Genomic DNA, 20,339 nt, shown 5'->3' with positions numbered 1-20,339 from the left:
TCCTTTAACGCAGATGCATGTAAGTTTAGAGGCAGACGGTTCTCTGTCTTCCTGCAAAGCGTCAAATACAGTAGTCAACTCGCGTGTATCACTGGTACCTCAATAGACATACAGTATAATGCTGCCTCAATGGGAAAAAAATGACTACTTCCCTGATTCCCTTCGCTTCCATGTCGACGTTTTCTCGGATTCCTCTTGGTGCCACATACTTGTTCCCATGTACAAATTGCTCTGCTGAAACCAGAAGATACGCATTTCAGTGTATATTCGGTCAATTTATACTTATCCCCCTGTCATTTTTCGTTATTCTATCGATTTTTTATGTCAGTTTCATCCATGCCATCATGACATAACCTCTCGTTCTGTGTTCTAGAATTGCTTGTAAATGTAGTACATCTGCCAACACCTAGCCCAAATGCATTGATCAGGAGGCATAGTATAACACTATACTCGATCGTATCCAGTCACCTCCACATTTAGAGAGCATTTGCTCTGTTTTCTGTATGTCTGTGTATATCCATGTGTCGAAGATAGCTCCCAGGACTATGTCTCCCCGCTGGTGGACCAAACTTCGAACATAGAGCACGTGTTCAGACGTAATGCATGACTGGTCCACCTGCGAGCCCTATCCCAGATGTGAATATCGAAAATAAATAACAATCTAAAAATCTTGATGAAAAATTAATACTAATATTTTTACTGTCTTTAAGTCACATTTTGCAATACAGTACGAAACAATTACAAAATTAGGTACTAGTTTTTACGTGGAATAGTTTATAAAGTATATTATTCCTTTGCAAAATTCACAAAATATAATATTAATGTTTCAGATGATATAGTTTCTAAACTTGACATGTGTTTCCTCAAATATCTTGATAATCCTGCAAAGAAATGGATTAAAATTACAAACGTTCTACACACATTTTACATATTTTCATAGAGCTCTGTAAGCAGTTGGGTTTATCACATTTCACACACTTGTATGCCATCATTCTGTTCAATGTGTAGGGACAATAACGTCATTTTTTTCCTCTTTTCTAACTTGTCACTTATTTTTCTTTTTGTTGGATTCCCATCTCTTTGCTTTTGAGACAAAATACCTGAAATAATTTTCCTGAGGTCATCTGGTAAGTTTGGAATCTGGAGCCTTCCTTGCATATGACATCTGATTAACTTCATTCCTATGCTCTTCACGAACTCAGATCTTGACATAGTACGTTTATAAAGATACGTAACATAGACATTCGCGCAACTCACAGATATTAGAAAGTAAAATACCGCCAGTGGCCATCTCCTTGTTCTCCGGTTAGGTGAGTAGTTGTTGCACTTCATGTCTAGAGCGTCTACGCCAGAATATATAATTTCTGGTTTGTTGCTACTTTCATCAGTATGCCCAGTGTGGTGCAATGAAGAAAGCGCTAAAACTGCCTTAGATCTTTTTGGAACAAATGAGAATAATGTAAGAACCATAAACACTCAGCCCACTTCTTTCTTTGGGTTGGGAAGAAACTCTTTTGGAACTTCTCTTCTGTTGGGTTCTAGAGTTCCAACATATGTCCACCTGTTTTTCAGCAGGTCCTTACACATTTCACTGGAGGAATACCAATTGTCTGCTGTGATGTTCCTGTTTGTCCTGTATATACTTTTGGAAAGACGAATCAGAGACTGTGTTGGCATTCGGAAGTTTTTGTCTTCCTCAGATAGTGTTGCTCCATCACTACCCCACATAACTGTAAGCATTATACAGACAGAAAGAATGTTCATCTGTGAGGCACATGGCTTTTATGCCATATTTAACAGGTTTCTTGGGCATATCTATTTTGAATCGGCATCTGCCTCTAAAGGGGATTAGACTCTCATCAACACATGCATGAGTCCCAATCGAATATACCTTCTGACAATTGGAATTAAAAATGTTGAAAATATTGGACATAGCTGCTGCAGGATCATCTCTTATCCTTTGTTCAAGAGTAGGTGCATCTTCAAATCTGAGAGTCACAAGTAAAACTTCACATCGTTTTAGAGACATGGTTGCACGAAAAATGCGACGTCCAGTACTGTCATTTACGGAAGATGATGCCAAGTTTTCACGTCCATACTTGAAAATCGAACACAGAACGATCAAACCAATCACTGCCTCAATGTCAGTTTTATCTGTATCTTTATAACTCGGAGACGAAGGATTTTCTAATATATTCCTTATCACTTGTAGTTTTCAGTTGGTATGTACTACTATCTCGTTCAATATCTCAGTGTTAAAAATAAACGCCATATTTCTTCTGGGTCTTGATCGTTACCTAACCGATTGGCAGGGCCTGACCACGATGACAATCTAATTTTTCTTACATTTTTGTTTGGTGTCTTAATACCACAATTGGGCACTTCGGAACTCTGACTGAAACAATTCATCTTGCCATGATAAACTGTCTCAGTTTCGGTGTCATCATCTTCCCTATTCTGAAGAGAGTCAACACCACCTTGTTCATTCTCGGATGTGCAGAGTATATCATTCACATCTATTTCATAATCACTGTCATGATCTGAATTTGATCCATGATCTTTCTCAGGAACATAAGAATCGTCTGAATGACAATCATCATCGCTTTCTTCAAACTGCTCTAAAGCCATCTGCACCATTCTTTTGCTTCTTGTGACACACAAGGTATCCATCCACTAGTAGCCATCCGCAAGTAATGAGATATTTGAAAAGGAAAGAGTATAACAAAAAAAACTTACTCGGTTAGAGTAATATCCGTCTGTCAGATGGAGTAAAAATCTTACCTCCATAGTAACATCCGCCTGTGAGATGATGTAACTGACGTTCGTACCCGAGTAAAACAATACTATCGGGGAAATGAAACAATAACGTCCCCACAGTAGCAAGTTCAACTCACGAATGAATCATAGCTGAAATATCAGATCCCAGTAACAATGCTCGTCTGTCAACAATACATTGAGAGCTTTTATACTCGCCTAAGAGATGGATGTTACCAGTGATCTCCATACTAACTGGATGTACATCTTCTGTCTTTGACCATAGCGCTTATCCGTGCCGTCACAGGAGTGTTCGTTTATATCGTCCGCCATCTTTTAGTTCGCCAAAAAGTTTTTCTTGGTGTTAACGAAGTGTATGTTGTGAGTGTAAAATGGTTATTTCGTGCTCTGCATACAACTGTACGAACCGGTGGAACAAGGAAAGTAATTTAACTTTCCACAGGTAATAATTGAATGTCAAGAAATGACAACAATCTCGTAAATATCTTGGTCGTTACCTTGCATGATACAATGTGTCTTCTGTTTTGGACAGGTTTCCTCTGCAAAAAGGCGATTTGCTGGAACAGTGGGTCATTGCCACTAAACGCAAAGGGCTAGTTTCTTGTGTGGAGGTCACTTCTTGGAAGAAGATTATTTAGTAAGACCTGGTACTTCGAGGAGGCATCTCAAGCCTGATGCAGTGCCATCACAGTTTGCGTTTCCGACGCATTTAATGCCCAAGGAAAAGCACCAAGGCGACAGATTAGAATAACAACTGAACAGTCTCCAGAATGAGATTCTCACTCTGCAGCGGAGTGTGCGCTGATATGAAACTTCCTGGCAGATTAAAACTGTGTGCCCGACCGAGACTCGAACTCGGGACCTTTGCCTTTCGCAGGCAAGTGCTCTACCATCTGAGCTACCGAAGCACGACTCACGCCCGGTACTCACAGCTTTACTTCTGCCAGTATCTCGTCTCCTACCTTCCAAACTTTACAGAAGCTCTTCTGCGAACCTTGCAGTTCTGCAGTTCTGCAAGGTTCGCAGAAGAGCTTCTGTAAAGTTTGGAAGGTAGGAGACGAGATACTGGCAGAAGTAAAGCTGTGAGTACCGGGCATGAGTTGTGCTTCGGTAGCTCAGATGGTAGAGCACTTGCCCGCGAAAAGCAAAGGTCCCGAGTTTGAGTCTCGGTCGGGCACACAGGTTTAATCTGCCAGGAAGTTTCATATCAGTGCACACTCCGCTGCAGAGTGAGAATCTCATTCTGGAAACATCCCCCAGGCTGTGGCTAAGCCATGTCTCCACAGTATCCTTTTTCTTTCAGGAGTTATAGTTCTGCAAGGTTCGCAGAAGAGCTTCTGTAAAGTTTGGAAGGTAGGAGACGAGATACTGGCAGAAGTAAAGTTGTGAGTACCGGGCGTGAGTCGTGCTTCGGTAGCTCAGATGGTAGAGCACTTGCCCACGAAAGGCAAAGGTCCCGATTTCGAGTCTCGGTCGGGCACACAGTTTTAATCTGCCAGGAAGTTTCAACTGAACGGTCTACTGTAGAAACTCCTGATTATATTGAACAGGTTAGTCACTTCACATAAACATTGTTTCTGTTTCCAACAAAACATGTTTTCTCATAAGTACTTGCCAAACTTTGTTTCATGCCTGTACTACTTGTATTCTATTCTTGTTTCACTTTTCTCAGAGTTGTGAAACATCTAAGGAATGTGGATCTCAAACACAAATAGATATGATTGACAAGGCCACTGACACATGCAGTTTTTTACCAGATGTTGTGGAGACACTGAGAAGAAAAATCAAGAGCTTGCAGGAAAAAAATTAGGAGAAGAGAGAAGAAAAACTATTCAATGAAAGACATCATAAGTGCTCTGAAAAAGAAGGGTCATCTAACAGAGAAGCTGCATGAATTCCTGAATCAACAAACAAGGACTCAGGTGGAATTAGTGTGCAAATTTGTTGAATAATAGTGTGTCATCCAAGGGAAACAGGTACAAAACAGACATTAAAATGTTTGCAATGATAGTGTATTTTTACTCTCCTAAGGCATATGAATATTTACAGACATTAATGCCTCTGCCTCACAAATCACTAATTTCTCATTAGGCGGGGACTGTGAATTGTGATCCTGGCTTTTTAAGTGATGTGTTCAGGTACTTTGAATTTAACCATCAAGTGAGAACGGAATTAAAGATTCTAGCCTCGTAATAGACAGTATGGCAATTAGAAAACAGGTAGTGTGGGACCAGGAAACTAAGAGGTATACAGGTTATGTAGATACTGGAAGACAAGTTGAACAAACAAAAGAAGTGAAAGAAGCTTCGGAGGCATTAGTTTTTATGCTTGTGTCCATAAAAGGTAAATTTAAGTGTCCTGTAGCGCATTTTTTAGTGAATGGCTTTGATGGAAGTGTGCAGGCAAAGTTAATAAACTCTGCTCTGGAGAGGCTAAGCAATTCAGGCATCAGAATTTGGGCAGTCACTTGTGATGGCACAAGGACAAATATAAGTACTCTTCGTTCATTGGGATGCACTATTAATTTTCATCAAAACGTTTTTTCTGCTCAGTTCATTCACCCAGTTTCAAACCACAATGTTTACTGTGTTTTGGATATGTGTCATTTAGTGAAACTTGCTCGAAATGCATTAGCAGAAGTAGGTGCTATAGAGTCTACAAATGGCCATGTTAAATGGCAGTACTTAAAAGAACTAAATGAGTTGCAAATTGAGGAAGGCATGACATTTGCTAACAAGTTGTCAGGACAACATATTAATTATGTTAATAAAAAGATGAATGTCAGCTTAGCAGTTCAAACACTCAGTTCTAGTGTTGCAGATACTATAGATTTTTTGAGAAGAGCTGGCAATCCCAGATTATATGGTAGTGAGGCAACAGTGGAGTTTTTGAGATTTATAGACAGAATTTTTGATGTCTTTAACTCCAGAAATCCTCTAGCTTCAGGATATAAAGCCAGCCTGAAACTCAGTAATCAGGCATATTGGCTCGATATTTTTCATCAGACAGAATCTTATATAAGAAGTTTAAAAGTAAATGGTGTTTCTCTCCTGCAGCACCCAAGAAATACTTTTGCCTTTGGCATAATTTTGAACATGCATTCGATTAAAGCCATTGCACTGGAAATAATGACTAGGGAAAATTCTCCTCTGCCATATTTATTGACATATAAGTTTTCCCAAGATCATATTGAACTCTTCCTCTCATGTGTGAGATCTAGAACGGTTTGGAATAACAACCCAAATTGATATTAGTTGAAGTGTGCTATGCGCAAGTTGCACTAATGTTGGCACTGTTGGGGGAAACTGTACAAATTTTAACATGTGTTCAATGGTACCTGTAGGACTGTATGGTTTCCTAACACAAAAGTGTCCTCTTGTAGATGATTCTTGTATGTTTGTAGACGAAGTAGAAAAATGGTGCACACTTATTGAAGAGGGTACTCTGTTTTCCACATACAAGCAGAACATTTTGTAGTACATTGCAGGCTATGTTGCCCTCGCAATTTCAAAACAAGTTACATATAAAGACTGCCTCTATTTAGGCCACCCACTGTTTGTAATGACGCAACATATGCACTTTGTAGTACTGCAGAAAAGAGCTCATTCACAAACTTTGTAAGCCGAGGCAAGCTTATTGAAACAAGTAATGCTGTATACTCTATGGTGGAGCACTCAGAAAAATTGTTTCAAATGTTTGTTGTCAATCGTGACATGAGGCAAAAGCATTTAATTAGTAAGAGTGTCATATGGGTTCTTAAAAAATTTGTGAACTATTCATTCCCTAAACTTGACCATGACTTCCATAATTAATGCAGAATTGAAGATTTGCATGAGACACAGCTTGTACGTAAGATTGCATCCAGGTACATTCAGGTGCGCCTGAAAACATATGGGAACAGGTTTTCACTTGAGAAAATAGGTCACAATACAACTAGTGTAAGACAAAAACTCAGTAAGATTATTTTATTCAGTAATGTGTAGTGTTGTGGGTGTAACATTGCAGCAGTGGTTAAAAACGTATCGGAAATGACAAATATAAATTTCGTGTTTCAATGTGTTTTTGTGTTCTCATTTCAATACCCTTGCTCATGCTTAATGTTTACAGTATTCATCATTTTACAAATGATAAAAAAGTACATAGACATATGAAGGTGTTCCTTGGTCATTACAATCAGGGTAACTTTTAACTAATCATAGTATCTTTGTACCAATTGTTATTCTTGTTTCAAATGGCTGGTGTTCCAACTGTTTGTATTATTTTGTACCAAATGTAACGTTTTTATTACCTCTGTGATTCATTCAAATGTCTTTCCACCTCCCTAAAAGCTCTTAGGCTTGTGATTTTTCTTTAATTGCTTTGACTGTGAAGTGAGCTTCTGACAGTGATTTAAGTTGAACAAAGTCAGGTTGATACAAATACCTTAATATTTCAATGTAAATCTGGAAACTGAATCAACACTGTTTTTACTTCTTATTAACACCTGATTTCCTTTTGTTGGGATGTAAATTAATTCAGAACATTAGATATGGGAAAAATATTATGTTTTTTAAGACTGAAGTTACCCAGAATGACTGAGTAATTTTGTACCAGTATTAAAACTGAAATTTTACTCCAAGAGAGCATCTCTAGTACATATTTCCTCATTGCCAAGCACACCTCAGCAATACAGGTGAAATTTTGGTGTCTGTCGTGATGTGGATTGTGTGTGCAGTACTTTCAAAAAGACGGAAAAAGTGGTGCAAAGTGCCCAGATTGACTGTACTGTTTATATACGTTAGTTCTCCGTTAAATATGGACTTTAAACTAACTGATTTCATCGCAATTTTCACGTTGGTACATGTGAATTAGTTCAGTAAAAGAAGAGAACAATTTTCGTGTCAGTGTCACAAGTTATTTTGGTTGCTTCATATGGTGCCTGACAATAATTAGCATATAGTTGTAGATATCCAAATTCACGTTTAAATAAACCCCACTACGTTTTTTGCCGACGCCAGAGATGATGTCGCCACTGATAAGTGCATTACATATGTGAATAAAACTGTTCCTTACGCCTGGGAAAAATATTGTTTCGCCTTTAGCTACTTTATATTTACGATATTACAGTAGACTTTAGTGTTCATGAGCGTAAAAGGAAATTGGTAGCTCGTTGCTTTGATGTTAATCTAGTTAGTTTTATTGTCGTCAAGAATGTAGAAACTTCCAAACGAAAACGAGTGCCGCCTTTCTAAGTAAAATATCACATATAGTTTCTTGCCTAACTGCAATATGGCGGCGCTAACAGATGACGGCACGCTGAGACAGCCGAAGTTCGCCATCCAGTTAGTATAGAGATCACTGGATGTTACCAACTGAGGATTATGTCGTCTCTGAATTTCTGAATTCACAGATTCAACAATTTCCAGACTTACGACGCAGCGAAGTTTTTTGAGCCATGGCTGCATTTGGAGCAACGGCTTTGGAAAGTGTTGTGTTAGTCGATGTTTAAAATATTTTGTTAGAGATGTGAAGAAGTTGTGAAAGATTGTTGGCCACCATTTTCTCGGCGACGCAACATGGCTAAAATTCTAAATTGTTTAGTGGAAGTGACAATTTAGTGGAGTAACTATCGTAACAGTACAAGTGTTAAAACTGGGCTAAGTTGGAACAATGTAGTTCGTTATTCAACGTAACTCGAATTTCATTTTACATACAGGCAAGTCACTATCGTAATTCCTGTGTCATATATTATAATTAATAACTTTTGTTAAAATTACGTCAAAAATAGCATTTACATAATCTGAAGAGTTTGCATATTCCAAGTTTTATGAAGTTCGTTTATCGTTCGTTTAATCGGAATGGAATAAAAAGTTTGTGCATTGGTCACCTTGTTTCCATTTGCTGACGTAAATTTTACTGAATGAAATCTTGTCAACTAGTTAACAAATTTCAGTATTTCCTAAAGTGAAAGCTGTAAATATGGCTGCCTAAGCATGCCATCAGAAACAATACTGCTTGCTTCCATCTTGAAATTTTGAGCAAAAATCACAGTGATAAAACTGGATATTATTTTCAAAGTTAATAAAGTAGTTTATCTGCTTCATAGATTTGCTACCGCGCAACATAGTTATAACATTTATTTCAGAGGGTGAAATAAGATTAGTCACAAATGTTCCTTTTCCTATGCCCGCAAGTAACGACTGTTGTACTAGCAGATATAATAATGCTGTCGAAATGCCATGTATAGCAGACAGGGTTAAATTTATGGCTGTGCATTTGTGACAGTGTGTGAAATGTACGATCAGGCCCATATATTCACCAGTTACTCTGGAAACAGTGGTCAATAGCCTTTTTCCTAACAATAGTTTAGTGAGAGCGCACACAATTCAAATTAGACAAATGGTGATATTAGCATCAATATTTGCCAACGTAGTACCATTGCAAATATTCCACTGATAATATAAAGCTTTTGTGTTTGCTGAAGGTTGTTGCAAAGGCTAAAGTTGCGATACGTTTCACAGTGAAGGTCCTGCATTACAATTACGCATGCGGCCAGTGAAACGACCATTTTAGCGCGTAGCGACCGAAGGGGCGGTACAGTGCTTTCTGCAGGCCAGTATAAAACTGTTGACCGCTTTTGGCATCTTTAAACAATTTTAATAGACGAAACAAACAAAACATAAGACCAACTGGCTGCCAAGTATTAGTATTTTAGTGACTGATCGCAGTTGTGTATGTTGTGGCCTGTCAAAGCTATCACCGAAGCCCATATGTAAAATGAACTAGAAATTAATAAGTAATATCAATAATGAATGCAGTACCAGCCAGTTTCCCTCGCGATAATTTGGCGTATAGGGTGGAATATGTCTCGCTCTCTACATCGAACAGAGGGGAGAGCAGAGTTTAGAATGCTTACTGCAGCAGCCATTACTACGTTACGTTGCAGGAGGTGTGAGGCGGAGGAACGCAAGAATTTGCACGCCAAAGCTTCGGAATCCCACGTCGCAACACATACATGGGCGTCTCCAAAATGAACGGACACGACGGGATTTGGGAATTCTGCACAGCACGTGCAGTTAAAAGCAACAAAAAGTGTGTTTGTGAGCTTGCTACGCTCCTCAAGAGCTGTATTAGTATTTTTATTATTTTTTCGTAGTCAAGACAGTTTCTAGAGCTGATCCTTCGAAATGGATGAACAATGTGTAGTAAAACAATTAGTGAAAAGACCATTTTCGCAATAGAAATATGAGGATAAGTTAGTGATAGTAAAAGAGAGAAGACTTATTCTGACTCCTCCGCACTTGCAGTATCGGCAGGAGGAAAAAGATAAGAACCATTACAAAAAGTGTTTTAATATAAACAATAATGATAAATGTGTGGCTGTATGGTTCATGCGAACTAAAAAAAACTTTATTACTGGCCAGAGTACTGTTAGCAACTGAGAAAATGTTCTGGAATAGGACGGGTTTCGCAGACTTACCATATTTAATTACAGCTTTGCATGAGCCTAACAGATCAACAACAAATATAAAATCTTTTATAGCATTAAAAACTTTTGGCACTCAAAGGTTGACCATTGATTGAACTGTCATAAAAAATTATTGGCGGTTTGCACAATGAAAAGATGAAATAAAATAGAAATCTATTGCAGTGGAACCTATTGCAAATCAAGAACATTCTTTTAGAGACCACGATGAAAGATAGGAGTCATTAAATAGAAGCAATTACATAGAACTGCTACAACTTCTGTCTAATTATTAATTGACAGTGTCTCAGCATTTAAAGACAACTAGCTTTTTCAAAGGCACCTCTGCTCTTATACAGAATGATCTGACGAATGCTGTGGCTAGTAATGTGAGAAATAAGATTAAATCAGGTAGTTATAATGCTACTTCTGTGGACTCATTCTCAAACAAACAATTGCTGTCACCATGAAGTCAAATATCTACTATTCTACGCTATGGTGAAGACGAAGGCAACCAACGATTTCTACAGTTCACTGATCTAAGTTCTGACTAGACAGCCAGTGGTTTATTTGAATATGTAAAAATAACTGCAGATGACTTAGGATGTCCAAACAATTTTTTTTTTTTTAGCTTTCGATAGTGCTGCAATAATGGCTGGGTATGTTCGATTTCATACTTTAATTAAAGCGGAGAATCCTGATGCTACCATCATCCACTAATATAATCATAAACTTATATCATACTTATCCAATCTGTAAACTTTATTAAGAAAACCAGACAATTTTTTCTTTCCCTTAACGGTTTATCCGCTTTTTCTCAGATTGCGTTTCATTCACAGATGCTCTTAAAGCCTCTACTGAAAAGAAAATGCCAAGTGTTGCACCTACACGATGGAATTTTGTTTCCAGGCTCGTAAGCACAGTGCATCAGTATAGAAGATATCAGTTTCCTACATCAATGGGAGAGGAATGTGGCACCTGGTCTAGTGAAGAAATCAACAATACTTGTAACTTTGTGCGATTTCTCTCAAGGACTCAAACCAACTTTTTCTTCATTATGTTCGGTAAAGTTTTTGCATTTTCGTATATTCTTTCTGAAATTTTACAAAACAAAAGCATAAATATATGTTACTGCACGGAAAAAGTAAACGAATTTATTACCACAATGCAAAATATTAGACACACAGGATTTGAAGAATTATGGTCAGAAACTATGAGCATTGCTGATGAAGAGAATGAAGAAAGGCTTAGAAAGAGAAACTGTTGTGAAGACGAAACCCATTCTTCAGACTTACAGCTTTTCTGTGAAGTCCTGGACACATTAACAGCTGAATCTAAATTAAGATTTGAATCATAGAAACATCTGAAATTTCTAACATTACCAGGTTTTAAAAATTTTACGAGTTACGATAAAAATTTTCTGACAAATATATTTTGCGAACTGAGAGAACTATATGTTTCTTATTTCAATATACTGCCTCTGAAATCTGAACTGGAACTGTTATATTCACTTCAAGAATTTTCTAATGAATCATTTCAAACCATTGCATATTATATGATATAAAATGGACTTGTAGTGTACAGTGAAGTTAAGAAAATAGGTGAACTTATTTTAATATTTCCTTCTACCACTGAAAGTGCAGAAAGGAGTCTTTCTCCCTTGCAACGATTAAAACGGTATTAACTGGAAACACAAGGACAAATTCGTCTGAGCTACTTGGCTCTTTTATCAGTGGCAAAAGACACATTTGATTTATTGAGAGGAAACAACAAGGAATAGGTTTTTGATTGTGTGACAATGCAGTTTATCCATAAAGAAAGATGGCTTGAATCCATGTAGCTATATATATATCAACAGGTATGTAAAAATGTTTATTTTCCTTTTATAATCGTTGTTTAACTTATCACAGCTTGTTTCAAGAAAAACTGATTTTCATTCACTGTTTGTGAAGATAACATTTAACCACTAATCACTTGTCCAGATCTGGTAAGCCTAGTGACAGCCCAGATATTTTCCCAGAATGTGCCACTGCTGATACGTAAGAAACTTGATGCGTTTGAATGCAGCTTGTAGCGAAATAAGAGCACAATCTGAAATCTGTAGAATCGTTAGGGTTCTGTCACAAGTAACAATGAAACAACATATCACCCGCTTCCATAGATCTTCTCATCAGACACACAGTGTACAGCGTATATCTGACCACAAGGCATTGAAAACGCTGGTCACGTCATGCTGTGTGACGACACTGTGCTGGCAGCCTCTTTAAACAGCCATACTCCAAACCTCATAGAGTGCTACAGAGTGACGATCAAACGTTCAAAATATAACTGAAAAGTAAGATACAATTTCCGTTCAGTTGCTGAAGCCAACATGAGTGTTTCAGGACCAAGACAAAGGACTATCTCTTCTGTAAAACAGTCTTACATCTAACACCAATACACTACCCAATTGATTTCAGTTCAACTCTTGTCCCCTGTGGGAGAAGTTACATCTGAAATCCTTTTTTTTTCAGACCATTCATATCTGGCTTAAGTTCAAGTGTATTTTTATGTGTCAGATATTTATGCTAGCAAAGTTGTTTAATTTCGTTGCAACGTACATCAGTGCTACTGCTCCTACGTTTCCACATAGAATTTCCCCTTCATTCTTTCCAGATGAACGGCCTAAAGATGTGATGTCAAAATAATGTAGCTATGCTTTTGCAGTGTATTGGCATATATGAGTCAACCTGATTGAAGGGGGTGTAGACGGGCTGTCAGTTGACCACGCAATTTAACATCTGAATAAATCATAATATCTTCCATTGTTATACTCGAATTAACTATACTATGTCTGTTGATTCATCCATGACACAATATCCATCCTATACATATCATTCAGTTCTATTTACAAAATTTTATGTGCTCTCCATTCCTGGATAGTGAAATGCAATAGGTATATTAGTACACATACTCCAGTAACAGTTGAATGTAGAATCCAAAAACGTAATTGTTTTGGTAGGAAAAGAAACTAGACAGTTTATTGAAAAGTATACACTTCAGTTTAATTAAAAAACAGAAGTTTTCACGAAACTCTAGTACTTTATCTGTATTTGCTATTGAATATATGAAAATACTATTATCAGCACTTCATTTATAGCATTTGTTATCATATGATCTCTGCAATTTTTTCAGTTAATGTGGATGTGCTTCAGATAACCGTTCTTGCGAGTCATTGGTCCATATTCCCTGGTATGTTCACAAAACTCAACAAATACACTCCTGACAGAGAGCACTCTTACACATACATAATGTCGAATGTAACAGGACATACTTCCATTAAATTAACAAGAAGTGACAGAGTCTTTTAGAGGCGTCAGAGCGAATAAAAGAAGTTTGTCCTTGCAGGTTGCAGTCAGCTTTTACTCGTATCTCTTCTTTGTGTGTGGTTTCACTACTAATCCTTTCAGTTCTTCTGGCAGCAATAGGACCAATCTTTCTACCAGCACTAGTTCTACTTTTAACAGTCGAAGCTTTTTCAGTGTACAGTTATGTACCATCACCATCGGATTTTCAACTGGATTCATAGATACTCCTCTTCCTTTACACGTAGCCTCATATTTATGGCATGTACGTCCAGCTTTAAGAATTGGCTTACAAATCTTCCACCTCTAGCTACAATGTCAACCATGGTTCAGCTGTTTGAAGGTATAACTTTCTATTCAATGGATGGTAACTTCACATGAGTTTTCTCAGTGTCTGGGTTATGTGCAAAACAGTTACATAATTGTATGAAACATAAGCAGGGTAACCACAAACCCTGGTTTGCTTTCCCAGATTGCAAAAAATTGTCCCTTCGTCATTGTACAGAGCAGCATCACACTTCCAATTTGCAATTTGGCTTTCCTTACGCAGCACAGAAACTGTCCTGTGCACATGCCTTCTCGTGCAATGAAGAGTTCTTTACACGTCTTGAATCTGTATGGTTCTCTGAGTTGAACACCCGTGAGTATTAGTCCCAAAAACAACTCCTTGGACATAATCATGGCGTTCAGTGCCATCTAAGGCTCGAAATCTTGGTACACCTTTCCTGTGTTTCATATGGGAACTGTACACACTGCCATCTCTCTTGCACTGAGTTCATATCACACACATTCAGTTTCTAGCCAGTTTTTATCCCAGCTACAATGTTCCTGAAGACAGTATCTTCTTTACCATAGTACCATTTCAATTTAAATGATAAGGGCAGATCTTTTACACAGCTACACTCACACCAATTGTCATTTCATATGATCTAACTCGCCACCACCATACAATACATAACAAAAGTAATGGTTAAACAATAGTGTTGTGACTGACAACTTTTTTATAGACACATTAAGATTTTAAAACAGTTTATGTAAATATTTGCAGTTAAATTATAATACTAAAGGATGAAAAATGTAATGGAAGCTAATACATAGAAAGGTAACTGCATTAACACACTGAAAAGATCTAGACAAGAAATTACAATTCCTAAAGTTCATGAAGATAAACTGCCACTGTTGCTAAACATAGCAGCTCATTTCCCATAGCAGCATAACATTTTCCAACAATGGCATTCGTAAGACTAGACGCAATTGCTTGAGAAGTCGCTCGTATGTGGTGGGATCAAAGTGGCTGATAATGTTGGTGATATCAACAGTGAGCCATCACTTTTGTGTTGGGCCCTTCATGGGTAGATGTAAACTTACACTTCATAACCCCATGTTTCTACCAATAACTCTACAATGAGTTGATTTAAGTTGTGACCCTATGTTGTATCTTGTGATTTCCTGAATGCTTAACTGCCAATATGTCATTTAATTATAACAAATCATACAAAGAACGAAGTGTGTTTGATAAATCTTCAGTTTGACGTTGCCTTGAAATGAAATACATTTACACAATGAAATACTAAAAATTCTTTAACCATTAATATGACGTTTTTCATTATTTCATTACAACGAATTATATCAATCCGAATGCGTTTTAGAGAGATCCTCAATGTGATTTAACTAAAAACGACAAAATTCAATATGGCGTCTCCCAGGTTCTTGAAAGCAAAGGAAGGTGTTCATGTCTCTCCCAGCTTGCCAAGAACTATCGTCAAAATGACGTAAAATATATGCAGCTACGAAACTTGATAGCAGTCCGCAAATGAAGAAGTCTGGAGACGCTACATTGGATTAGTTGTCTTTGATTGCGTTCATGTTTTAAGTTGTGTGTTATGAAAACATCCCACGTAAGGTGCATGAACATTTGTCACAAACACATCATTCTTGGTACTGTTTGTTATAATTAAATGTCAGTTAGCGAAACCTGACTGTAAAACCGTTCAGGAGATACTAAGATGAGTGATATTATTACTGAGATAGCAAAAGCTACAAACAACAAAATCTTGAATGAATGGTATGAGCGCTTGGCTTTGTCATTTTAATGCCACTTCCTTACACAATGTAACAAAGATATACACCTTTGCAATAGCTTTCTTGGCGTACACGTTTGGAACTGCAGATCTGAGGTCATCAGTCCCCCTAGAACTTAGATCTACTTAAACCTAACTAACCTAAGGACATCACACACATCCATTCCCGAGGCAGGACTCGAACCTGCATGCAGTCGCACAGTTCCGGACTGAAGCGCCTAGAACCGCTCAGCCACCATGGCCGGCGTGTGATATTCATTGAGCAAATCTGCGCATGCCCAATAAAAGGCAATAACGTTCGTAACTCAGTGTCTAATTTGTTGCAAAATCGATCATTCTAACAGAACATTTCCAAGACTTAAAGTTTTGTAGTTATTAAGTGATTGTTGTTCTCTTTTGCAGCTATGAGGGAATTATTTTATTAGTGCACTGAATTGTTCCAGGCTCAACCGTTCGTTTTATATTATGACACCTATCTGCACAAGCATATTTTTATCCAAATATGCGTTTGTACAGCATTTCGTACATTTAGGATGCAATTGTTTATGGAGCCATTGCAATTGTAGTGTCTGTAACCATCTGCAGCTCATGGTCTAGTGGTTAGCGTTGCTGCCTCTGGATCATGGGTCCTGTATTTGATTCCAGACGAGGTCGGGGGTTTTCTCCACCTCGGGACTGTGTGTTTGTGCTGTCCTCATCATTTCATCATCATTCGAGAGTATGGGGAGACTGGACCATGAAAAGAGTGGAAATTTGTACGGACGCCGATAACACATCGTTGAACTCCCCACAAACTAGAGATCATCGTCATCATCATCAGCAGCAGCATATATAACTGTAGGATTAGGGCAGAACATATTACAATGACGAAAAGCCAGACGCTGTTCGGTACGATCCTATCTGAATCAACAGGATAAGGCATGGGCTTTTTTTTTATCGATGAAGAAATTGAGTCCAGAATATCCGCAGAAATTTTGGAACATCATGGGAATAGATGCGTATTTTGACGAGATGATACAGTATGAAATTCCCCAAACTGATGCAGTAATGTATGAGGCAACCACCTAGTTGGAAGTAAGAATTAAATCTTTCATTTTATACCATTTATGGTTGGACTCTCTCAGTGACTACTTCCAGTTGCTCCTTCCTGTCATGCTCAAGTGGAGCATAAGTTGCAATCAAATCAAAAGTGAACTTACGTCAATTAAGGTGCTACATACAAAGATTGAAAATTGTACACATAAAACTATATGCATCTTTTCTCAGAAATAAACGTTTGCTGACTTATTTTATTATCATACAGTGGTTTGTAAGGATCTTATGGCAGACTTTTTCCTCGCTGTATGCCTATTTTATGACTTCAATGCGCTTTTCACAAATAATTTGGATAAAAGAATGTCTGCCAGTAAAAAATATTGCTTTTGTTAAATTACTGAATTTCGAAAATTTATTCACTGAAAAATTCCCAAAAGCATCCACACGAAAACGTGAAGTTACCTGCTGGCCACAGACGTCAGTAATAACAATAAATCATAACAATAACCCGAAGAAAGTACTCTTGGAGTACCCCCTTTCGATCATGCATGCTTTATTGTGTTCCAGTGTTCATATGCAGATTCACAATAGTCTATTTACACACATGGATAATGTGTTTACTAATTCTTTTAGTTTCACACGTTTTGCTGCCAGATGACAGTCGTGATAAACCTGTTTTGTTCCTGGGGAATTGTCATATAAGGGTGCACAAACAAAGAAAGCGAGTTGCTTGCGTGTGGAGGCCAGCTCGACATGGCTTGCACTTGCGTGGGTAATGTCACCTTGGTATCCAATAGGGCAATGCACAATGGCAGCTGGATGGTGGCATCGATTGTTGCAGACGTGTGCCTTCTGGTGAGGCACAATATATGAGACATTGTTTATCAGCTTCGCTGCTGCCAATGGACGACGTACTATGCTGACAAAGGCGAATTATTCACTCTCCAACCTCTCTCAAACGGTATTACAGAAATTATTGGGTGATTTTTCCGTTACTTATGGTTTTATACATAAGATTCATGGTGAGGTGTATATCATTTCATCAGCGATCATAGTTATTGTGATATCTCGCACATAATAACACAATGTGCGAAATTCGTTGTGTTTGGAATGAAAAATAGGGGTAGCTGTGATTTTGCGTTTAGTCATATTACGTCATGAAATTTATCTAACATACTGACATTTTCATTAAAGGTGGGAGGGTGTCTAGAAGCATCTCTGATCTCGAGAAAATGGGTTTTATGTTGCGCACTCAGTTCTTTCCTAGTGTGATGCAATACAATGGAAGAGAACTATTCACAAACATGTATCATATTTCGTAAATGGTTTAAAATATCTAAATGAGGTTTGGTCAAATAACAGCTTGCAAAGAGGTGAGTATTTTGCCATATAGTTAGTTAAATATGAAACTTTCTTATTTATGGCAGTATAGCAGTAGCTACAGCTTTTCTTCTTTCAATTCAGTACTGTAATTTTTCAAGAGTTGTTGGTAGCTATGAGAAGTGAATTTGCTAATATGAAAATAAACATGTAAGTTCTTCATTTATGTTAGTGGAAACCGACACAATAGGTCTTCCATAAGCTATGAAAGTACATGAGTTTGGTGGCTTTTTGGAGATTTGTTTCGTCATACGAAGTAAAATTAAACTTGCCAACAAGATGAATGTACTCTTTACTCACAAATAGTGATGTTTCTTCAAAGAAAAAATGGCTGACGATTCAAATAAAAGTAAATCGACAATTATGTTGCAATTTTGGTGGAATCCCAATCATATCATATTTTTAAGAGTGAACTACTGGAATAGATATTACCAATGAATTTTCTTATTGCACTTCAATGATCCAAGAAACATGAAAACAATTCACAGCAAATACAATAATATTATTTGTTTCTACCTCTATTCCCAGTGAAATGATCAACTTTTTCAACTTCAATATCTGTTGATGGTTTACAGATAGATCATATATATTTATAATGTATTTTCACCTTTATGAATAATTTCAAGTGGATTAGAAAGTAATATTCATCATGTTTTTTAACCTTAGTATCCACTGACAAACTGTGGTATTTGCTGTAATTTTTCATATTTCAAAGAACATTGAAGTGTAGAAAGCAAATTCATTGGTTAGTTTCAGTACCAACTGTTCACTATTAAAAACACATCGGGTTACAGGATTCTGCTGAAACTGGAATAAAAGGAGAGATTTAATTCCCGAAGACTGCTTACCACTTTTTTTTCCAGAGAAGTGTCATCAGTGACAAATTTTTACTAAGCACTTACATTTTTCTTGCTGTCATCTTAAAACTTGCTACTTTTGCCAGAACACAGTGAAGTTTATATAATACCACCCCAGTGATGTGCTAGTGCAGTTGCAGTTACAGAAGATTCCTAAAATACTAGTTTATTAAGTATATAGCAGAGAACAATTAGATCAATAGTTTATAAAATAGTACATTCTCAGTATAAATATATATGTGTAATTTTGTTACTTATGTTGTTGCAAAGCCACATTAATGAACATTTCACCACCTGTGAATGATTCTTATAAAAACATTATTCCATTGTAAAGGTCTGTTGATACTCATATATCACACTAGATAAGAAAATTTCACACTTAACCATGTGTCAAAATACTCTGTTCTCTACATGCTATCATTTACCAAAAACTTACTTCGATATCTTGAAGATTTGAGGAGTTACAATGAACATTATGAATATTTCATTCTTCTTCATCATTTGGTAGATGAGAGCAGTCCATTTCTCCAAGATTAGAGGTGTATAGACATCTCTTCCCACGTTAAAAGAAAAATTAAGGATGTTATCTAAATTTCATACATGACAATGTATGTTGTAATATGCACTAAATTCAAAAATATACTGAGTCCTATTTCTTATTACAAACTATTTTGTGGAGTGTGTTATTCAAATGCAAAACAGCACTATAAATATGACCATGAACGAAAAAATAGACATTTCACCTTGGAGCTGACATATAATGCTACAAGATGAGAAAGAACCAAACTTTTATGCCAGATAGTTTCTTTCAGATCCTGTGAAAAATCTGCAGAGCAGGCTAAGCATGTGCACCATTCTACTGAAAAGGAACTTCTGCACCTCAACCAGCGAGCTAACCAGTGTTTTCTGAGCGCATCCATACACAGGTATAGCTGTGTAGGGCAGCTCAGTGAATCGGCATACAGACTGCCAGGTTTCTTTGCATTCTCATATTAATACCACCTACAAGTGGAGAGAAGCTATAAGACGTTGTTTGCACCATCATAAAGTCACATATGACATCATTATAGAGTGTACACATTGTATCAAAGAAGCCATGTGTCAACTTTCATGATCATTCAAAACACTAAAGTGGAGTAACCATTCTAGAGGGTAAATTAGTGGAGCAGCTTGTTATATCTTCAGTTGGCATATTCGCAGCAGTTTTCGAAGTTATTGCTGTCATTTGTTTCTCTGAAAGCGAAAACCTGCCCACTTTACAAAGAGAACTTAACAGTATTGTTTGTCAATGGTAAATTGACATTATCAGCCTTTATGTTACAACAGCTCAGTTTCAGTCTCTACATGGAGAAAGAAAAATGTCAGTCTCATTTTTCTTTGCTGTGAGACATCATAATGTAAAATTTACTCCTCATTTAGTTTC

The 20,339-nt window shown here is 37.3% G+C and overlaps 1 pseudogene; it reads right to left on the bottom strand.

Annotated features, from left to right (window-relative positions):
• Positions 1 to 863: 863 nt before the first annotated feature.
• Positions 864 to 17,434, bottom strand: LOC126101465 (60S ribosomal protein L8-like; annotated as a pseudogene).
• Positions 17,435 to 20,339: the final 2,905 nt, after the last annotated feature.

The sequence above is a fragment of the Schistocerca cancellata genome, chromosome 9 (genome assembly GCF_023864275.1).
Source record: "Schistocerca cancellata isolate TAMUIC-IGC-003103 chromosome 9, iqSchCanc2.1, whole genome shotgun sequence".
NCBI lineage: Eukaryota > Metazoa > Arthropoda > Insecta > Orthoptera > Acrididae > Schistocerca > Schistocerca cancellata.
Note: the sequence above shows the minus strand (reverse complement) of the source record. Positions and strands in the feature narration are given on the sequence as shown.